Source organism: Dama dama, chromosome 17 (assembly GCF_033118175.1).
Source record: "Dama dama isolate Ldn47 chromosome 17, ASM3311817v1, whole genome shotgun sequence".
NCBI lineage: Eukaryota > Metazoa > Chordata > Mammalia > Artiodactyla > Cervidae > Dama > Dama dama.
The window spans coordinates 14,977,496-14,999,248 of NC_083697.1; positions in this window are offsets into that span (position 1 = coordinate 14,977,496).

Here is a 21,753-nt window from a genome sequence, read left to right on the forward strand (position 1 = left end):
CTGACTGACCTCTCTAAAACCTATGGCTTTTTTGTAGAAATTTGCCATAATTAATATCAGCTTCTTTTTGCAGAAATATTTTCTTCTATGACATAGATTAGTAGAAGTAACTTTCTTCTCTGCACAGTCAATATCCATAAAGGGTGAAATCCTGATGTCTGTGATGCTTTACCTCTAGATATCCTTGGCCTTTCTGAGTATTTGATTCTTACAGTCAATTTTTGGTCAGTGAGCCACAAAATGTTACCTTTTCTTTTGTTCCTAGACATTGAAGCAGAATCAAGCAATACCCACATCCCCATTTAAAGAAAAAATCAAAAGATTATGTTTCTTTGTTTTGTTGGCCACCAATGTGTAATCTTTAGAACATTTCAGTTCAGGGTGGAGGTACTATAGGAAAAGTTTCTTAGGCATGTTGACATTCGATCTCTTAGACTCCTGTTATAGATCTTGTATTTCTTCTACACAACTCCAAGGAAGCAGTTTCTTTTTATCTGTCCTTATAGATTAATAAATACTTCAATTTACAACCCCTTCAGTTTTACTACTTGGATTACTGGATTAATGATTCCCATTGAAAATTTATTCATGGCAAATAAATTAAAACAAAATATTGTATGTCCCTTATGTCTATTTAATCTTTATCTATTTGTATTTCTAATGCTTTAATAGCTCTAGCTACAGCAGAAACCATCTTATACCCAGAATTACTTGCAATTAAGAAAACTCTAATGCAGCTTATCTTGTAGATTTATTTGAAACAATTAAAAATTTAAAAAAAAGGGAAAGAAAGAAAATGCTTTAAGGTCATTAGTATAGAACTAGGGTTGTCTGCTAATATTTAAATATTTTCAAGAAGATAATATAACAAATGGGAAAGAGCTGTGTATGAAGATCTAAGTATATCAATGCATGTAGTAAGTAGAAGGATTATATGCAGAAGATGAGGAAGAATGAAATTTTGTGAGGCTTGTCTTAATTAAAGGAAATCATGTTTTCAAGCAATCAGTTATGAAACTGTGTTATGCAAAACATCAATTATGGCCAGCTAAGACACTGGGAATTTGAAGACCTGAATTAAATTAAAATTTTCTTCTTTAAAAATGAGAATCATTATATTGAAAAATTGTTCTTTTTATTGAGGTACAATTGACAAACACTATATTAATTTCAGGAGAAGGAAATGGCAATCCACTCCAGTATTCTTGCCTGGAAAATCCCATGGACGGAGGAGCCTGGTAGGCTACAGTCCACGGGGTCGCAAAGAGTCGAACATGACAGAGCGACTTCACTTCACTCACTTCTACTCACTTCATACTTTAACACTGGAGAAGGAACTGGCAACCCACTCCAGTATTCTTGCCTGGAGAATGCCATGGACAGAGGAGCCTTGTGGGCTGTGGTCCATGGGGTCGCAGAGAGTCAGACACGACTGAAGTGACTGAGCAAGAGCAAGATATTAGTTTCAGGTGTACAATGTAATGATTCAATATGTGTATATGTTGCAAAATGATCACCACCATAAGTCTAGTTGATATCCACCAACATACAAAATTATAGAATTTTTTTCCTTGTGATGAGAACTTTAATATTTGCTCTCTTAGCAGCTTTCAAGTATACAATACAGTTTTATTAACTATGGTTGCTACACTGTACATTATGTCAGTGATTGTTTGATGACTGGAAGTTTGTATCTTTTAATTCCCTTTACCCATTTCACCCGCCTCTGATATCCATTGATCTGTTTTCTGTATCTATAAGCATGGTGTTCTTTTTGCTTGTTTTAAGATTCTACACATAAATGAGATTATGTGGTATTTACTTTTCTATGTTTGACTTATTGCACTTAGCATAAAGTGCTCAAGGTTCATCCATCTAGTTCCCAATTTCAAAATTTCATGATTTTTCATGGCTGAATAATATTCCATCCTGTGTATACAAGTGTGTATCACACTTTGACATATATATATCTCACATTTTATTTATCCATTCATCTCTTGATGAACACACAAGTTGTTTATGTATCTTGGTTAATATAAATAACAGTGAATATGGGGGAGCAGATATGTTTTCAAGTTAGTGTTTTTGTCTTTGAAAAAATACCCCAAAGTAGAATTGTTGAATTACAGGTAGTTCTGTTTTTAATATTTTGAGGATCATCCATTCTCTTTTCCAAAAAGGAAGCACTGGTATACATTCTCTCCAAAAGTGCAGTCCATATCCTCTCTTATTATTTCATGTCTTTTTTGTGATAGCCATTCTAACTGGTGTGAGGTGATAATATTATTGTGGTTTTGATTTTCAATTCCCTGATGGTTAGTGATGCTGGGCATCTTTTTATGCACCTGTTGGTCATCTAACTCAGATGACTGTTATATCTACTACTGTGGGAAAGAATCCCTTTGAGGAAATGGAGTAGCCATCATGGTCAAGAAAAGAGTCTGAAATGCAGTACTTGGATGCAATCTCAAAAATGACAGAATGATCTCTGTTCGTTTCTAAGGCAAACAATTCAATATCATGGTAATCCAAGTCTATGCCCCAACCAGTAATGCTGAAGAAGCTGAAGTTGAATGGTTCTATGAAGACTTACAAGATCTTTTAGAACTAACACCCCAAAAAAGATGTCCTTTTCATTATAGGGGACTGAAATGCAAAAGTAGAAAGTCAAGAAACACCTGGAGTAACAGGCAACTTGGTCTTGGAGTACAGAACGAAACAGGGCAAAGGCTAATAGAGATCTGCCAAGAGAACGCACTGGTCATAGCAAACACCCTATTGCAACAACATAAGAGAAGACTCTACACGTGGATATCAGATGGTCAACACTGAAATCAGATTGATTATATTCTTTGCAGCCAAAGATAGAGAACCTCTATACTGTCAGAAAAAACAAGACCAGGAGATGACTGTGGCTCAGATCATGAACTCCTTATTGCCAAATTCAGACTTGCATTCCTATATACTAACAATGAAAAAACAGACAGAGAAATTAAGGAAACAATACCATTCACCATTGCAACAAAAAGAATAAAATACTTAGGAGTATATCTACCTAAAGAAACAAAGGACCTATACATAGAAAACTATAAAACACTGATGAAAGAAATCAAGGAGGACACAAGCAGATGGAGAAACATACCGTGTTCATGGATTGGAAGAATCAATATTGTCAAAATGGCTATTCTACCCAAAGCAGTCTATAGATTCAATGCAATCCCTATCAAGCTACCAACGGTATTTTTCACAGAACTAGACCAAAGAATTTCACAATTTGTATGGAAATACAAAAAACCTCGAATAGCCAAAGTAATCTTGAGAAAGAAGAATGGAGCTGGAGGAATCAACCTGCCTGACTTCAGACTCTACTACAAAGCCACAGTCATCAAGACAGTATGGTACTGGCACAAAGACAGAAATATAGATCAATGGAACAGAATAGAAAGCCCAGAGATAAATCCACGAACCTATGGACACCTTATCTTTGACAAAGGAGGCAAGGATATACAATGGAAAAAAGACAACCTCTTTAACAAGTGGTGCTGGGAAAACTGGTCAACCACTTGTAAAAGAATGAAACTAGAACACTTTCTAACACCATACACCAAAATAAACTCAAAATGGATTAAAGATCTAAATGTAAGACCAGAAACTATAAAACTCCTAGAGGAGAACATAGGCAAAACACTCTCCGACATAAATCAAAGCAAGATCCTCTATGACCCACCTCCCAGAATATTGGAAATAAAAGCAAAACTAAACAAATGGGACCTAATGAAACTCAAAAGCTTTTGCACTACAAAGGAAACTATAAGTAAGGTGAAAAGACAGCCCTCAGATTGGGAGAAAATAATAGCAAATGAAGAAACAGACAAAGGATTAATCTCAAAAATATACAAGCAACTCCTGCAGCTCAATTCCAGAAAAATAAATGACCCAATCAAAAAATGGGCCAAAGAACTAAACAGACATTTCTCCAAAGAAGACATACAGATGGCTAACAAAAACATGAAAAGATGCTCAACATCACTCATTATTAGAGAAATGCAAATCAAAACCACAACGAGGTACCATTACACGCCAGTCAGGATGGCTGCTATCCAAAAGTCTACAAGCAATAAATGCTGGAGAGGGTGTGGAGAAAAGGGAACCCTCTTACTCTGTTGGTGGGAATGCAAACTAGTACAGCTGCTATGGAAAACAGTGTGGAGATTTCTTAAAAAACTGGAAATAGAACTGCCATATGACCCAGCAATCCCACTTCTGGGCATACACACTGAGGAAACCAGATCTGAAAGAGACACGTGTACCCCAATGTTCATCGCAGCACTGTTTATAATAGCCAGGACATGGAAGCAACCTAGATGCCCATCAGCAGATGAATGGATAAGGAAGCTGTGGTACATATACACCATGGAATATTACTCAGCCATTAAAAAGAATTCATTTGAACCAGTCCTAATGAGATGGATGAAGCTGGAGCCCATTATACAGAGTGAAGTAAGCCAGAAAGATAAAGAACATTACAGCATACTGACACATGTATATGGAATTTAGAAAGGTGATAACGATAACCCTATATGCAGAACAGAAAAAGAGACACAGAAATACAGAACAGACTTTTGAACTTTGTGGGAGAATGTGAGGGTGGGATATTTCAAAAGAACAGCATGTATGCTATCTATGGTGAAACAGATCACCAGCCCAGGTGGGATGCACGAGACAAGTGCGCCGGCCTGGTGCACTGGGAAGACCCAGAGGAATCAGGTGGAGAGGGAGGTGGGAGGGGGGATCGGGATTGGGAATACATGTAAATCCATGGCTGATTCATATCAATGTATGACAAAACCCACTGGAAAACAAAAATAAAAATAATAAGAAAAAATAATAATAAAAAAAAAAAAAGAAAGAAGGGAAAACCACTAGACCATTGAGGTATGACCTAAATCAAATCCCTTATGACTTTACAGCAGAAGTGAGAAATAGATTGAAAGGACTAGATCTGATAGACAGAGTGCCTGATGAACTATGGACAGAGGTTCATGACATTGTATAGGAGACAGAGATCAAGATCATCCCCAAGGAAAAGAAGTGCAAAAAAACAAAATGATTGTCTGAGGAGGCCTTACAAATAGCTGTGAAAAGAAGAGAAGTGAAAAGCAAAGGAGAAAAGGAAACATATACCCATTTGAATACAGAGTTCCAAAGAATAGCCAGGGGAGATAAGAAAGCCTTCCTCAGCGATCAATGCAAACAAAGAGAGGAAAACAATAGAATGGGAAAGACTAGAGCTCTCTTCAAGAAAATTAGAAATATCAAGGGACTATTTCATGCAAAGATGGGCTCAATAAAGGACAGAAATGGTATGGACCTAACAGAAGCAAAAGATATTAAGAAGAGGTGGCAAGAATACACAGAAGAACTATACAAAAAAGATCTTCATGACCCAGGTATTCATGATATGTGATCACTCACCTAGAGCCAGACATCCTGGAATGTGAAGTCAAGTGGGCTTTAGGAGACATCACTATGAACAAAGCTAGTGGAGGTGATGGAATTATGGTTGAGCTCTTTAAATCCTAAAAGATGATGCTGTGAAAGTGCTGCACTCAATATGCCAGCAAATTTGGAAAACTCAGCAGTGGCCACAGGACTTTAAAAGGTCAGTTTTCATTCCAATCCCAAAGAAAGGCAATGCCAAAGAATGCTCAAACTACCACACAATTGCACTCATCTCACACACTAGTAATGCTCAAAATTCTCCAAGCCAAGCTTCAGTGAAATGTGAACTGTGAACTCCCAGATGTTCAAGCTGGTTTTAGAAAAGGCAGAGGAACCAGAGATCAAATTGCCAACATCTGCTGGATCATCAAAAAAGCAGGAGAGTTCCAGAAAAACATCTATTTCTGCTTTATTGACTATGCCAAAGCCTTTGACTGTGTGGATCATAATAAACTGTGGAAAATTCTTCAAGAGATGGGAATACCAGACCACCTGACCTGCCTGTTGAGAAACCTATATGCAGGTCAGGAAGCAACAGTTAGAACTGGACATGGAACAACAGACTGGTTCCAAATAGGAAAAGCAGTATGTCAAGGCTGTATTTGTCACCTTGCTTTTTTAACTTATATGTAGAGTATGGCAGAAAGTGAAGAGGAACTAAAAAGCCTCTTGATGAAAGTGAAAGAGGAGAGTGAAAAAGTTGGCTTAAAGCTCAACATTCAGAAAACCAAGATCACGGCATCTGGTTCCATCACCTCATGGGAAATAGATGAGGAAACGGAAACAGTGTCAGACTTTCTTCTTTTAGGCTCCAAAATCACTGCAAATGGTGACTGTAGCCATGAAATTAAAGATGCTTGCTCCTTGGAAGAAAAGTTATGACCCACCTAGACAGCATATTAAAAAGCAGAGACATTAGCCAACAAAGGTCCATCTAGTGAAGGCTATGGTTTTTCCAGTAGTCATGTTTGGGTATGAGAGTTGTACTATAAAGAAAGCTGAACACCAAAGAATTGATGCTTTTGAACTGTGGTGTTGGAGAAGACTCTTGAGAGTCCCTTGGACTGCAAGGAGATCCAATCAGTCCATCCTAAAGGAAATCAGTCCTGAATATTCATTAGAAGGACTGATGCTGAAATTGAAACTCCAATACTTTGGCCCCCTGATGCAAAGAACTGACTCATTGGAAAAAACTCTGATACTGGGAAAGATTGAGGGCAGGAGGAGAAGGGGATGACAGAGGATGAGATGGTTGGATGGCATCACCAACTCAATGGATATGAGTTTGAGTAAACTCTGCGAGTTGGTGATGGACATGGAGGCCTGGCGTGCTGCAGTCCATGGAGTCGCAAAGAGTTGGACACGACTGAGTGGCTGAACTGAACTGGTCATCTGTATTTGTCTTTTGGAGACATGCCTATTCAGATCCTCTGCCTGTTTTTTAAATGACTTGCTCTTTTGTTTCATTTTTGCTATTGAATTGTTTGTGTTGTTTTTGTGAAGAACTATGTTAATGTCTTCCCACCTGAGAGGTAGTGACCTACTAAAACAGTGGCTATTTGATCACAAGTGAGATTGTTAGAAATGAACTGGGACACTGGTTTTGAGAGGAATCAGTGATGTTTGGTGGTGGGGAAATGGTTGGAGTTTACTAAAAATGCCTAATGATTGCAAACACAGGACCTGTTGAGTAAAGCTGATATTCAGAAACTGGAGTGCCTGAGTCTAAATTCCAAAGTCAGAGATCAAAGGCAGGAATAAACATGTGGGAGAATCTGGGATGGGATGGGGCCAGAGTTGGGGCTGATTGCAAACAGAAAAGAAGACAATTTAAAAAAAGTATAAGCACCATGTTTCAAGATTGCCTTTATTACCAAATGGAAGCCTGGAACCAGACTCTTTGGGTTGAAATTCTGACTCTCCTATTTACTATATCTGTGACACAGTGAGCTTAATTAATCTTTTAGAGTATTTGTTTCCTCTTATATAAAATGCAAAAATTATCATAATAATCATCTAGGACTAATGTGTGAATTAAGTGAATTAATACATATAAAGTACCTAAAACATTAGCATGTACCAAAAGATATTACTTTTATAATATTATTGGTATTGTTTTTATTACAGCAAACAAAATTATGTCAAGCAGTTAATGTTGTAGGCACTATGCTTTTAATATTTCCAACATCCCTGACATATATATATTATTCCTATTTTTACAGATGGGGAAGCTAATTTTCAGAGGGGAAAATGACATCTCTAAGGTTTCATAGCTTTAAGAAAAAGGTGTGAACTAAAAATAAGGTATCTCTGACTTCTCAGATGATATATATTTTTATTTTCACTACTTCACTACTTTCAGAGACTTCACTTAGAAGTCTCTCTAAAGACCATGTAATTTTAGATGAAAGATAAAGTGACTGTTTTGAATAAACAGGGAAGAGTTGAGTATGATTTTTAAAAATAATTTCAGTGCATTTTAATTTGGTCTTGACAACACATGTGTTTTGGCCAGCACTAATGAAATAAAGCTAGGACTAAAGAAAGAGTGGGGTTTTAAAAGCAAAAACTATGAAGAAAGCCTCCCATTGCAGATGTATCTTGCACAGTGGCACGCAGGCACGGTAATGACATATATTAAGTAACTATGAGTTATTGTGTGTGACTAGAGCATGGAATGAATAAGTCATCAATTGGAAGTCAGAGTAGACAGGTATTTGGGGCTACATTACAAATAGTCTTGAACTCTATACTGAGAATAGAATAAACTATTATTAAACTACATACTATGTACAGTACTCTTGCCTGGAAAATCCCAAGGATGGAGGAGCCTGGTAGGCTGCAGTCCATGGGGTTGCTAAGAGTCGGACATGACTGAGAGACTTCACTTTCATTTTTCACTTTCATGCATTGGAGAAGGAAATGGCAACCCATTCCAGTGTTCTTGCCTGGGGAATCCCAGGGACAGGGGAGCCCGGTGGGCTGCCGTCTATGCGGTCGCACAGAGTCAGACACAACTGAAGCAACTTAGCAGCAGTAGCATAGGGTATGGGGAAAACTTCTAAGATTTTTAAAAATGAAAGATGAATATAATAAAATAATATACTGAAAGAGAAAACTCTGGTAGCAAGGTAAATAGTATTTTTGTTGTGAGAGAAAGTGGATAAAGGAGATCAGAGACTCTACAAATAGTCATGATGATAAGGAAATACAGGGAATGGGATCCTTAGGGAAGTAATTTAAGAAAATAAGACTCAAAAGCTTTTTTTAATATTAAAAATTAAGCAAGGATAATTTGTGAGTGGCTGATTTTTAGCTGTGGCAAATGAGTAAATAATTATTTCTTTTTATATGGAAAGACAGGTGTAGAAGCAGGTTTTAGAGGGAAAATGAGGAATTTAGTTTTGAATTGGCTAATTTAGAGGTACAGTGGGATATTTAGATAAAGCACCTATTTGGAAATGTGTTGACACTCAGGGCTTGAGGTGTAGACTTGAGGATTCTGATGATGCATTTGATAATTAAATTCATGTGAATCATAGATTACCCTGCATATGAAAATAGAAGGGAAGACACCATAAATAGTAATAGATCTCTGGGAGATTCTAGTATTTACATAGCAGAAGGGGGCAACTTGTTGGTAAAGAAGATGAGGTATAATAAAAGATTTAGTCGTGCTATGAGAAAGAAGTGAAATAGAAGGTAAAGGATCAGAAAGTTTTAAAGACAGAATGTCAGTTCAGTTCAATTCAGTCACACAGTTTTGTCCAACTCTTTGCGACCCCATGGACTGCAGCACGCCAGGCTTCCCTGTCCATCACCAACTCCCAGATCTTGCTCAAACTCAATGTCCATCAAGTTGGTGATGCCATCCAGCCATCTTATCCTCTGCCATCCCCTTCGCCTACCTTCAATCATCCCCAGCATCATGGTCTTTTCCAGTGAGTCAGTTCTTCATATCTGGTGACCAAGGTTTTAGAGTTTCAGCATCAGTCCTTCCAATGAATATTCAGGACTGATTTCCTTTAGGACTGACTGGTTTGATCTCTTTGCAGTCCAAGGGACTCTCAAGAGTCTTCTCCAACACCATAGTATGTCAGTTTCAGAAAAATCAGACTGTGGGGTCAATAAAGATGAGGACATTAACAAGTTACTAGACTTCACACTTAAAGAACAATAGGATTTTTCCATGAGAACACTTTCAGTGGAATAATCAGAGGACAGGTAGGTTGTGATGAGTGGAAGATTGAATGGTAGTGAGAAAGACGAGGTATAAAATGTAAATGTCTCTTCTAAGAAGAGTTGAGTAGGACAATGATAATTGATAGATAAATATTGGAAAAGAGAGTCATGATTTTCTTTGAGAAAAGAGCAAATGAAACCAGTAAAGTACAATTTTGATATACCTTGGGGTTGAGAAGATGTTTGAAAATATTTGGTCCTGATGGTTTCTATTTCCTCATAGTATGAAACAAGGACATCTGCTGGGTAACTTGAGAAACTTGGGTTTGGAACACTCTACTAGTAGTAGGTGATTAAAAGGTTGGAACAAGTAGGATTGTTGTACTAATGTATTTTTTAAAAATGTAGCGAGAAAGTTGTATAAAAATCAAATGTACTGCAGTATATTCTGAGTAGCCTGCAAAAAGGAACAAAGAAGATAGGCAGATGGGTTGAGCCATGGTTGGAAATTGGCAAGGCACATGTTTAAAGTCAAAGGATGAAAGTGAAAGTGAAAGTGAAGTTGCTCCGTCGTGTCCGACTCTTGGCGACCCCGTGGACTGTAGCCCACCAGGCTCCTCCGTCTATGGGATTCTCCAGGCAAGAATACTGGAGTAAGTTGCCGTTCCTTCTCCAGGGGATCTTCCCGACCCAGGGATCGAACCCAGGTCTCCCGTGTTGCAGGCAGACGCAGGCAGACGCTTTAACCTCTGAGCCACCAGAGAAGCCCAAAAAAGTCAAAGGATAAAAGGAAATTAATCCAGGAAGATTTAAATAGATAAGAAAAACTGGGATCAGAAAACTGGGTATATTCCATATCATTGTCAGTGATCTGGTGTTGTAGGTGAGAAAATGGAGTTAAGTGTACGGATAGGCTTGGGTTTTCCTGATAGCTCAGTTGGTGAAGAACCTGCCTGCAATGCAGGAGACCCCAGTTCGATTCCTGGATCAGGAACATCTGCTGGAGAAGAGATAGGCTACCCAATCCGGTATTTTGGGGCTTCCCCTGTGGCCCAGCTGGTAAAGAATCCATCCACAATGCGGGAGACAGGTTCTGTCCCTGGTTTGGGAAGATCCCCTGGGAAGATCTACCCACTCTTGTATTCCAGCCTGGAGAATTCCATGGACTGTATAGTGCATGGGATGGCAAAGAGTCGTACATGACTGAGTTTCTTTCACTTTCACTGTCATATGGATAGGAGTTTGTCAGTCATCTCTTCCCTTTCACTCTCTGCATGCTATGATAAGAGGAGTAAGTATTTAAAATGTACTTTCCAAGAGTTGATGAAGTATGACTAAATTTTTAAAGGGTATGACAGAATTGGCATAGTCTAAATGAAGAAAATAGCATCTTAGACTTACATATGAACTAGATGAGACATTGGGAGTGAAGTATGTAGATTTTCTCCCTCTTGCCTGCCCAATGACCTTAGATAGGTTTTACTTTTCTGAGCTTTAGTTTCCTCATTTGTATATTGTACATTTGTATAATACTTGGTGTACCTGCCTCAAACGGTTTTTCGAATCATCACTGTTAACTTAAAGTTTACTTAAAACAGAATTACTCAGAGGGTACCGCACTATGAGAGAAAAAGGGAGATGTAGTTCTAGGATTAGATAAATTTTGGAAACTCCAATATGTTTTCTTCTTGGAGTGTTGAAGCTCCAAATGTACTTCAGTTTTATTTTTTTTAATAAAAAGAAATTTTTATTTTAATAAAAAGAAATTTTATTTCGCTTATTGTTACACAGCTTTATTTAACAAGGCTATTTTAAATTAGGAAAGAAATTGTGTTTATTATCTTTAAAATTTGCACTAGATTTCTGCAGAGCACATCTTTTATTATATATATATACATGTATGTTATCTTTAATTTTTTTTATGGTCACAAGAACTGTGAGGTAAGCTACGTCAGAAAATATGTTGCACATATGGCCAGAATATTGGCAATATTTGCCAGGATGTTTATTTTATTTTGAGAGTTCTATTGCTTAATTTATAAGTGTCAACCATCAGATTATACTTGAAACATATTTTGAATTGGGCTCAATCATCATTTTAGACAAATATTCTTATTTCTCTAGTGGTCATTGATTTCTTAGTCACAAAAACCTCTCAATGTAAGTGTGAAATTTTAATTTATTTTATTTCACTTGCTTTGATAATATTTTTGTTTAAAAAATTTTTCATTCTTATTCATAAAAGCTATTGGTCTATAGATTTCCTTTCTTAATATATCTTCATCAGATTTTTATATGAAGATTGTAGGAATTCTGTAAGATGAATTAAAAATTACTCCTTTTTCTGGAAGACTTTATGTATGGTGTTACTTAAATATTTGGGAGAATTTTCTGGTAAGGAAATTTGGGTCTAAGGATTTTGAAAAGATGACTTAAGTAGATATGTAACAGTTACTGAATCACTTATATTTTCTCTATTCATTTTTTGGTAAAGCATTTCTCTAGAAAATTTTCTGGTTCATGTAAAATTTTAAATTAATTGACATATAATTATAAGTATAGATAATACCAACAGTTTTTAATTTTATTTACTGTACCTTTGCTTTTTAAAAATTTATTTTTACTTTATATTTTATTCTATCTTTATTTTAGTTTAACTTCTATTCATTTTCTAACTTCTAGACATGGATACATAGATCATGATTTTATTTTTGTGTGTGTAATACATAGATTCAAGGTCATACTGCTTTTCAGAGTAGATCTGCAACTTGAGTCATATGGGGCTTGGATGAACAGAAACATAATAAAAACAAGTGGAAAATTTATATTACACACAGGTATAAGGTCCTTAAGCAAATGTCAGTGTGGCAGATGTTTTACTTGTTTTCCTATGCTTCAGAGAAATTTATTTTATGGTCAGAGAAGTGTGAGAAAGAGAGTCTCTGAGGGAAACCTGATAGGGACATATAAAGAGTAGACCCTTATTCTACGATGGCATCATTTTGTGTTTGCTTCAGAACTAAACATAGAATGACTGTGTTAATTTTAGAGAAAGTTTTAAAAAGTTTTTATTTTTCATTCCCACAAGGAAAAGACTCAACAAAAAAAAAAAGCCTTCCTAGTCCCAGGCTGAAAACTTTGATGACTCATAACAATCTATATTAAGTGAAATGAATTAGGAAATCCTAAATTTCACATACCATTATTCAGTAAGTTGTACATGTCTTTGAAAATAAATGTGAATTTTCTAATTTTCAGAGTAGTTATTTTCTAATGAAAAATTTCTAGTCTTTTTCTTGTGGATGGAGAAAGAAGGTACTGTAATATTTTCCATAGACTTTGTGCATATGCATCTCAGTGATGTCAAAAAATGCCTGGACAGTTTGGACTGAATCAAGAGAGGAAGAGCATAGTATCAGTTTGACTTTTAGATTTTGTGTTCCTGTTGTTAGGTTAGCCATATGAACCATCTGTTTTTCCCTCTATCTCTTCAAGTTCCTCACTGACCTGGCTAATTCCACAAAGCAGACTTTTCTCTTGACCTCCTCTCCACTGCCTAACGTCTCTCTTTTGCACGAGCTCCTTCCACAGCTCAGTCATACATGTGTAGATGCTTGTCTGGGACAGTGCTTGCTTTAATTTCAAGCCACTAGGCTTTATAATTTTAATTTGCTTTAGAAGTATTTTGGATTTATTACATGTGTTTAATTATATTACACATTTTAATTACTCTAAAGTCCATTCTTTATTATTTCACAGTTAATATAACTAATATTTTGTAGCTTGGATGAATCCCAGACCTGGATCTGGAAATGTAACTGTCAGATAGAAAGAATAAGTCAGCAAGACCAAATGCTGCTCCAAGTCTCTTAGGAGGCTCCTGTTTTTCAGATGTGTTAATGGAACCATCCAGGTGGAAACCAGAGGTGTCATATCTGGGTTCCTCCCAAGGGACTCCCTGAATTCTCTTTCCTGGAATACTGAATTGGTTTCTGAAGTTGCATTAAAAAAAAAAAAAAAGCCAATAACAAACGAGTGTATTTAAACTCCTTTCTTGAAGGGTTCTCCTTTTATAAGTAAACTATTTCATTCTTCCAGATCACACCTAAAACTATTTGAAATAATAGGTTATTTATAGAAATACATTAACATAGAAACAATTACATAGATTAAAACCCTAAAAATAAATGTCTATTTTTGTTTCAAGAATCTGATAAATTTTTTTTCCCAGTTAGAGCAGACAGAAAGACCATTCTTGTGGATTATGGAAAAATCTATTTCTGACCCAAAGGGAGTCTTTTGACTGCTTACATTAAAAAAAAATCAAATGCAGAATTTGTTGTAGGCTTCTTGGTTCTCTCTTCTGGAGGGACAAAAGTGGGACATTTAAGTCTGAAAGTGGTATAAGTTGTATAAAATCTCAGATATTTTATTTGAATCTAGATAGCTTCAAAAATGAAGAGAAAGATTTTTATATCCACAAATTGGGACCTCAGTGATATATATTGATTTCACATGATGACAGGGGCATCCTTAATACTAAATAATTGTCATCAACTTATATTTTATAAGGTCAAATGGATCACTAGTTTGGCTAAAAATAATCAGTTATAAACTGAGTGAACAGAGTTAGCAAGAAGAGCTCTTTGTATCATTAGGTTCCATACATATTGAATATTTTTCCACTATTGAGTATATGGTTGAAGCCTTAGCTATTAAAGTATTTTAAATTTGGTATTTTAAAAGTATTTTAAAGTTTTTAAAATGTATTTTAAAGTATTTTAAAATTTAAATTTTAAACAGGAGTATACAGTTCAAATGAAAATACTCTTAAAAGTTATTTTTTAATATTTAAAAAAATGTCACAGTCTTTCTTAAATTCTCAACAACATATCCATTTTATCTTATTATCAGTTCTATTTTACATATGAGGAAATTCACACTTGGAAGGCATAAGTAAGTTGTCCAGTTTGTAAATAATTAAGCCTAAATTCAAATCTATGCAGCATATTGAATGGACCAATATTCTTAATTGCCATAGAACATTTATTTAAACAGTCAATAATAGAAACATTATTTTCACTTCTTGTGTGTGTGTGTGTGGGGAGAACATCAGAGAAATTAAGAGGTGAAGATCAAGAAGCTATCAGGAATGGGGTTTGAACTAGTTCTATCTGAATCTAGAGCTTGCCCCCTTAAACCCCATAACCCTTCAGTACCTTCTCCGTCCGTCTCTCTCCATTTCTCTTGCATGTGTGTAAGCAAGGTATGTGTTGCGCTCAGTTGTCCAGTAATGTCCAACTCTTCACAGCACATGGACAATAGCCCACCAGGCTCCTTTGTCCGTGGAATTTTCCAGGAGAGAATACTGGAGTGGGTTGCCATTTCCTACTCTGGGGGATCTTCTTGATCCAGGGATAGAACCCATGTCTCCTGCTTGGTAGGCGGATTCTTTACCACTGTGCCACCTGGGAAGCCCCACGAAAATAAATTATAGCAAAATGACAATTGTAGTTATCTCTGAACTGGCTAGATCAATTAAATGAATATTTTCTTATTTATTCTTGAGCACTTAAAGAATTTACTACAAATATTTTTATTGAAGCAAAAATAATAGAGCCTCAGTAAATAATCTTACCTTGATAGATTGGTGGGTTTGATCTAGGAAAATAAACAATTGACCAGTGTACATAAAAGATCTATAACTCTTTAAGTAATGGTTAAGAATGATCATCAAGTAACACATTACTATTCACTCTAGCAGTAACAGGACATATTCCCAGCCTAAATATATTGGATTCCAACTGCATAGCAATATAGTCTAATAATCATGAGTATTGGCCATTCTTGTATTAGAACAAATGGACTGTTGGGAGTGTGAATTGAGAAAATGGGAAAAATTCAGGTTATTAACAAAGTAAGTAGGATAGTGGAAAGACTGAAGACCTAGCAGGTTTGTTCGGTATTAAAGAAGGCTATTGCAAGAAGAAAAACGTATATCTTTTTTGAATTCTGATTTGAGCAAGCTAATCATTAAAAACAATTATTAAGGAAACTTGAAACTTGTTAGAAGTGTATCAAATGATATTAAGGAATTATTTTTATTTTACTTATGTGTGATAACGATGTTTTGGGGATACCTACTTACAGAGGAATGCTGCAGTGTGTATGAAAGTGAAAGTGAAGTCGCTCAGTCATGTCCAACTCTGCGACCCCATGAACTGTAGCCTACCAGGCTCCTCCGTCCGTGGAATTTTCCAGGCAAGAATACTGGAGTGGGTTGCCATTTCCTTCTCCAGAGGATCTTCCTGACCCAGGGATCAAACCTGGGTCTCCTGCATTGCAGGCAGATGCTTTAACCTCTGAGCCACCAGGGAAGCAATGTGTGTGGTTTACTTTAAAATAATTTGTTGAGAGAGATGGTGATGGCTGCTTATATATATGGGAACATAATCTTTTTGTGTCTCTATTTTTATGAGTTGATATAATTCTAATAAAGTTAAGAAAAGAAAAAGGACAAAGATAGTAACTTAATTAGCAGTGAACCTGTGTGATGGAAAGGACTTTAATAGAGACTAGATAAACTGAAAGTGTGTTCTGAATAGTTCAGGTGAATTTTCAGTCTTCTCGTAAATAATAACTCCTTAGTATGAGCACTTTTGTGAGTGTTAAGTGATGTAGAGGCATGGAAAGCACATAGGGCAATTCCTGAATATAATACAAATTCAAGACTTATTAGTTATTAGTTTTACTCTATGAAAGTCGGGCTAAAATCAATACTCACTATAACCATATGTGTATACTAAAGATATCCTAGTAGTTCTTATTTTCTCTATGAGTTTAGTTAGGTTGAAAGAACCTGAATTAAAATCCATCTATTTCCTAATAAGCCATGAGGAAAAAAATGAAAAATTAGGCATAGTACCAGTGGCCCTGTATCTATGAAGTATGCAGTCAGGACCATGAAGAGAAATACATGGCAAACAAATAAAGAAGAAAAGACACAAAGTTTAAGTGGCTCTCCTAAATTTAAACCACTAATTATTATTGGAAATGATCATCTACATTTCCTAAATCAAGGTTTCCCAAATTACAAGTCCATGTCTTTCTTGTATATGATATCTTTTGTTTCAAAAGAGTAGGTTGGAAGAGACAGAAACAAAACATAGGCAAACTACATGCAGGTTTTTAGTTATAGATGTTCATGTAGCTGAATCAGACCTGTGTCTGTGGCTGTGTTTTTTTGTTTACCACTGGTGTCTCTAGGCCAGCAAAGGACCTGACCATAACGAAGGGTGCAATAAATATTTGTTAAATAAGTAACATGCATCTGTATTTCATTATCATGGTGTGGACAATTTGTTATTAATAAAACAAGTCATCTGTGCTTTTATAGTTTAGTTTGCAAGATAAACATAATAAGCACTAAGGTAAATGACATTAGAGATGTTGAAAAGAGTGGTAACTGATCATTTTCTAATAGTTTTCTAAACAAGTGAAATAAGTCCAAGTAGAGGATTCCAAAAGTAACTAATTTAAAACCTTAACTATAAATAAATTTTAAATGTATTTACATATACATATAATACATGTGGCTATATACATATACCATTTTGCTATTTATATTATTAAATACCTTATTAATGTTTCAGAAAATGAGGGAAATATTTAAAATGATTTTTATTTTAAAAGCCAATACAGTGATAATTGTGTATATTAACTCCAAATGTGGGTGTCACAATTCTTTATAGTTAGTGAAATTCTTACAGAAATTTTTTGAGTTTTTAATTTTAAAGAGTTGAATGTAATTAGTGTGTTTTTGTATAAGGTGAGAGATAATGGGTGCATAGGATTATGAAATGGTGATGTGTTGACTTAGATGAAAAATTGTGGATATTAATATCTGTGCATCATTTTTTAATAATTTTTAGATTTTACCACTGCTATTATTCCTTTCAAATCACACGAATAGGGAATTTTTTTTTTTTTTTTTAGGCTGGAACTTTTCTTATACTTCTATATCTTTTCATGCTTTTCTGAGTCTGGCTTCTAATTGAGCTCCCTCTAAAGCACTATGTCAAATTGTTAGGTAGTTAGAATAGGAAAAAGGAGTCCAGAATGGCGGTGGCTAAAAGACAAAGAAGGGAAAAGCCCGCAAAAATAGAACAAAGGAAGGTCTGAAGACCTGAGTAAGAACCTCAGGTAAAACAAACAGCCCTCCTAGCTAGCCCAGTTTACATAGGGCAGGCCCCAGGGGAGGAGAAAAAACATAAAAAGAGGAGCCAAAATTGAGCTGGGGGCTTCTCTTTGCATCTTTGGGGTCGACCTGCCTTCATGCCTCGAGGATGTATTTTCCTTTGCTTTCTAAATAAAATAGCTAAAACATGGAACTGTAACACTGGTCCATCTGAGGAAATTACACGGGGCTGTAACACTGGTCCGTCTGTCGCTTCAAATGTTTGTTGTGACAAGGCAGAACTGAGGAAATTACAAACTCCCCCGACAAAACTAATATGATTCTTGCTCACACTTGTGTACAAAGACTTAGAAAGCAAACTTGCCCAATTATAAGGCTTGGTATGTGCTTATTGTGAGAAGTGGGAAAGTGACAGATGTGGAGGACGTTTCTGAGGAGTCCAACTGGTCCACAGGCAAGTGCAACCGTGTCCGATTAGGCTGACATTTCTGACTGTTCTTTTCTACTTGAGCCTGGGGGCTCTCTAATTGTTTTTCAGATCACTTAGCAATTAATGGTGCCATTGTCCTTGGGCGACCCATGTGCAGATCGATATTTGCTGGCAGAATCCAACTTTGGGAAGAGGTAATGAGAATAACTGAAGTGACTATTAATAGATAAAGCCCTCAAGCAATGACTGTGAGAAAGTCAGGAGGCTGTGATTCTTCTGCAAACAACTACCTTTCATGAGGTCTGTCAAGGAAACTGGAGGTGTAATTAAAACAAGCTCCTTAAAAAATTATTTATACTTCAACTACGATTGGTAAATCTATTTTTTTGCCTTTTTGTAGTCTGATACTTGTTAAAACCATATTCTGGAATATTATTGTCTTTAAGACCTTTTACTTATTCCTCCACCCCATCACAGTGCTCATAATATTAAAAAAAAAAGCATATAAACTTATTAAGGCAACACTATTTGCCATTCTATTTAAAGTTATAAAAGTGAACCATTCAGAATCAGGATAATTCCCTTCTACCCCTATAACTTTTGTTCATTCATTAAAAATGTGCTTCAGGCTAGATCTTGGATCAAAATAATTAAGTCAACTTCTAAATCAATGGAACATTCAATGTCACTGGCCACTTTTAGGTTTTATCAGTGTAAGACATGATTAAAAAGAAATCTATGGTTGAGGAGTTCCAAGTGACTATATTAGCAGAAAAAATTAAAACCAGTGGTTTTATTTAAATGTACCAGCTTAAGAGAATTTGAAAACCTAAGGAAGGAAAATGCAATGTTAATTTTACTCTTTAAATAGGAGTAATTTGTGTTGACTGGAAGTCAAAAACTGTCAGTCTCAGAGTTAATCAAATGCATATACACTTTTCTAAATGGATTTATATATTGTTTCATATATTATCTAAAAAAACTTTCTTTTGCAGCAATTTATATGAGTGAATATTAACATAATTTTTACCTAGACATAAAGCTTATACACTACAAATGCAATGACAAACATTTAGTGCAAGGAAACAACAATATTTTGAAGCAATCATCAATCTGACATGGTTAGAGGGACTCCTAAAGAACCAATTAATAACTTATCAAATAGCCTCTAAATAATAATGAAAATGAAACATTAAACACAAGATTAAGAAAGTGCAGATAAATTGGATTAAAAGGTGTTGGGAGGAGTAAAAGTGGACAGATTCATACATTTTGCCTGTCATTATGTATCATTCTACTTTCTTATTTCTTTCTTTTCATGAAAAAAGTATGAAAAGGTAGTAGATCAACTATGTGAAGACGATGAAGCACTTCTTCCTTAATAGTTACCTAGTGAGTTGATTTTTCTCCATTATTCAACTTTTTATGGGTTTCTGATCATTTAAAAACAAATGATGAGACTAAGGCTTAGTGATCATTGAAGATTTGGGGTCCCTGGGATTTTGGGTAAGTGGGCAATGTGTAAAGCTTTAGGAATGTGATTGTGTAAATTCTTATTCAATCTACAAGACCAGAATTTTTATAAAATATGTGCCAAGCAATATTTGTCAAAATGTAGCAAAAGATATTAAATTCTGGTATGATATGAGCTTGACTGTTTTGCAATAAAGACATAGCTGTGTCTCTGCCATGTGCTCAGTCTGGATACATCTAAGGATCACATAAAGTGCTCCCAGAGAATAGTGTTCACCATACTGTCTATGCATTTCATAATTTATTAAGCTAGATTACATTTGTTATTAGTAAACTGCAGGCAGTTATCAATATATTCTTTCTTTTTTTTCTTTTTATGTACTTTCTCCCTTTTGTTCACCATATTTCTTAAATTTTATTGAAGGATAATTGCTTTACAGAATTTTGTTGTTTTCTGTCACACCTCAACATGAATCAGCTATAGGTATACATATATCCCCTCCCTTGAACCTCCCTCCCATCTCCCAACCCATATCACCCCTCTAGGTTAATACAGAGCCCCTGTTTGAGTTTCCTGAGCCATACAGAAAATTCCCATTGGCTATCTATTTTACATATGGTAATGTAAGTTTCCTTGTTACTCTTTCCTACATCTTACCCTCTCCTCCCCTCTCCCCAGGTCCATAAGTCTATTCTCTAAGTCTGTTTCTCCATTGTTGCCCTGTAACTAAATTCTTCAATACCATTTTTCTAGATTCCATATATATGTGTTAGAATATGATATTGCTGTTTCTGACTTACTTCACTTGCTATAATAGCTTTTAGGTTCATCCACCTCATTAGAACAGACTCAAAGGCATTCTTTTTATGGCTGAGTAATATTCCATTGTGTATATGTACCACAACTTCTTGATCCATTCATCTGTTGATGGACATCTAGGTTGCTTCCGTGTTCTAGCTATTGTAAATAGTGCTCAGTGAGCAATGGGATACATCTGTCTTTTTCAGTTTTGGTTTCCTCAGGGTATATGCCTAAGAGTGGGATTGCAGGGTCATATGGTGGTTGCAATCTCTATATCATCTTCCATAGTGGCTGTATCAATTTACATTCCCACCAACAGTGCAAGAGCTCTCCACACCCTCTCCAGCATTTATTGTTTGCAGACGTTTTGATGATGGCCATTCTGACTGGAGTGAGGTGATATCTCATTGTAGTTTTGGTTTGCATTTCTCTAATAATGAGCAATGTTGAGCATTTTTTCATGTGTTTGTTAGCCATCTGTATGTCTTCTTTGGAGAAATGTCTGTTTAGGTCTTTTCCCCACTTTCTGATTAGGTTGCTGGTTTTTCTGGCATTGAGCCATATGAGCTGCTTGTATATTTTGGAAATTAATCCTTTGCCAGTTTCATTTGCTATTATTTTCTACCATTCTGAGGGTTGTCTTTTCTCCTTGCTTATAGTTTCCTTTGCTGTGCAAAGGCTTTTAAGTTTAATCAGGTCCCACTTGCTTACTTTTGTTTTTATTTCTGTTACTCTAGGAGGTGGGTTATAGAAGATCTTGCTTTGATTTATGTCATCAAGTGTTCTGCCTATGTTTTCCAAAAGAGTTTTATAGTTTCTGGTCTTACATTTAGGTCTTTTATCCATTTTGAGTTTATCTTTGTGTGTGGTGTTATGAAGTGTTCTAATTTCATTCTTTTACGTGTAGTTGACCAGTTTTCCCAGGACCGTTTGTTGAAGAGGGTGTCTTTGCTCCACTGTATATTCTTACCTCCTTTGTCAAAACTAAGGTACACATAGGTGCATGGGTTTATTTCTGGGCTTTCTATCTTGTTCTATCGGTCTATATTTCTGTTTTCGTGCCAATACCACACTGTCTTGATGACTGTAGCTTTGTAGTATCATCTGAGGTCAGGAAGATTGATTCCTCCAGCTCCATTCTTCTTTCTCAAGACTGCTTTGCCTATT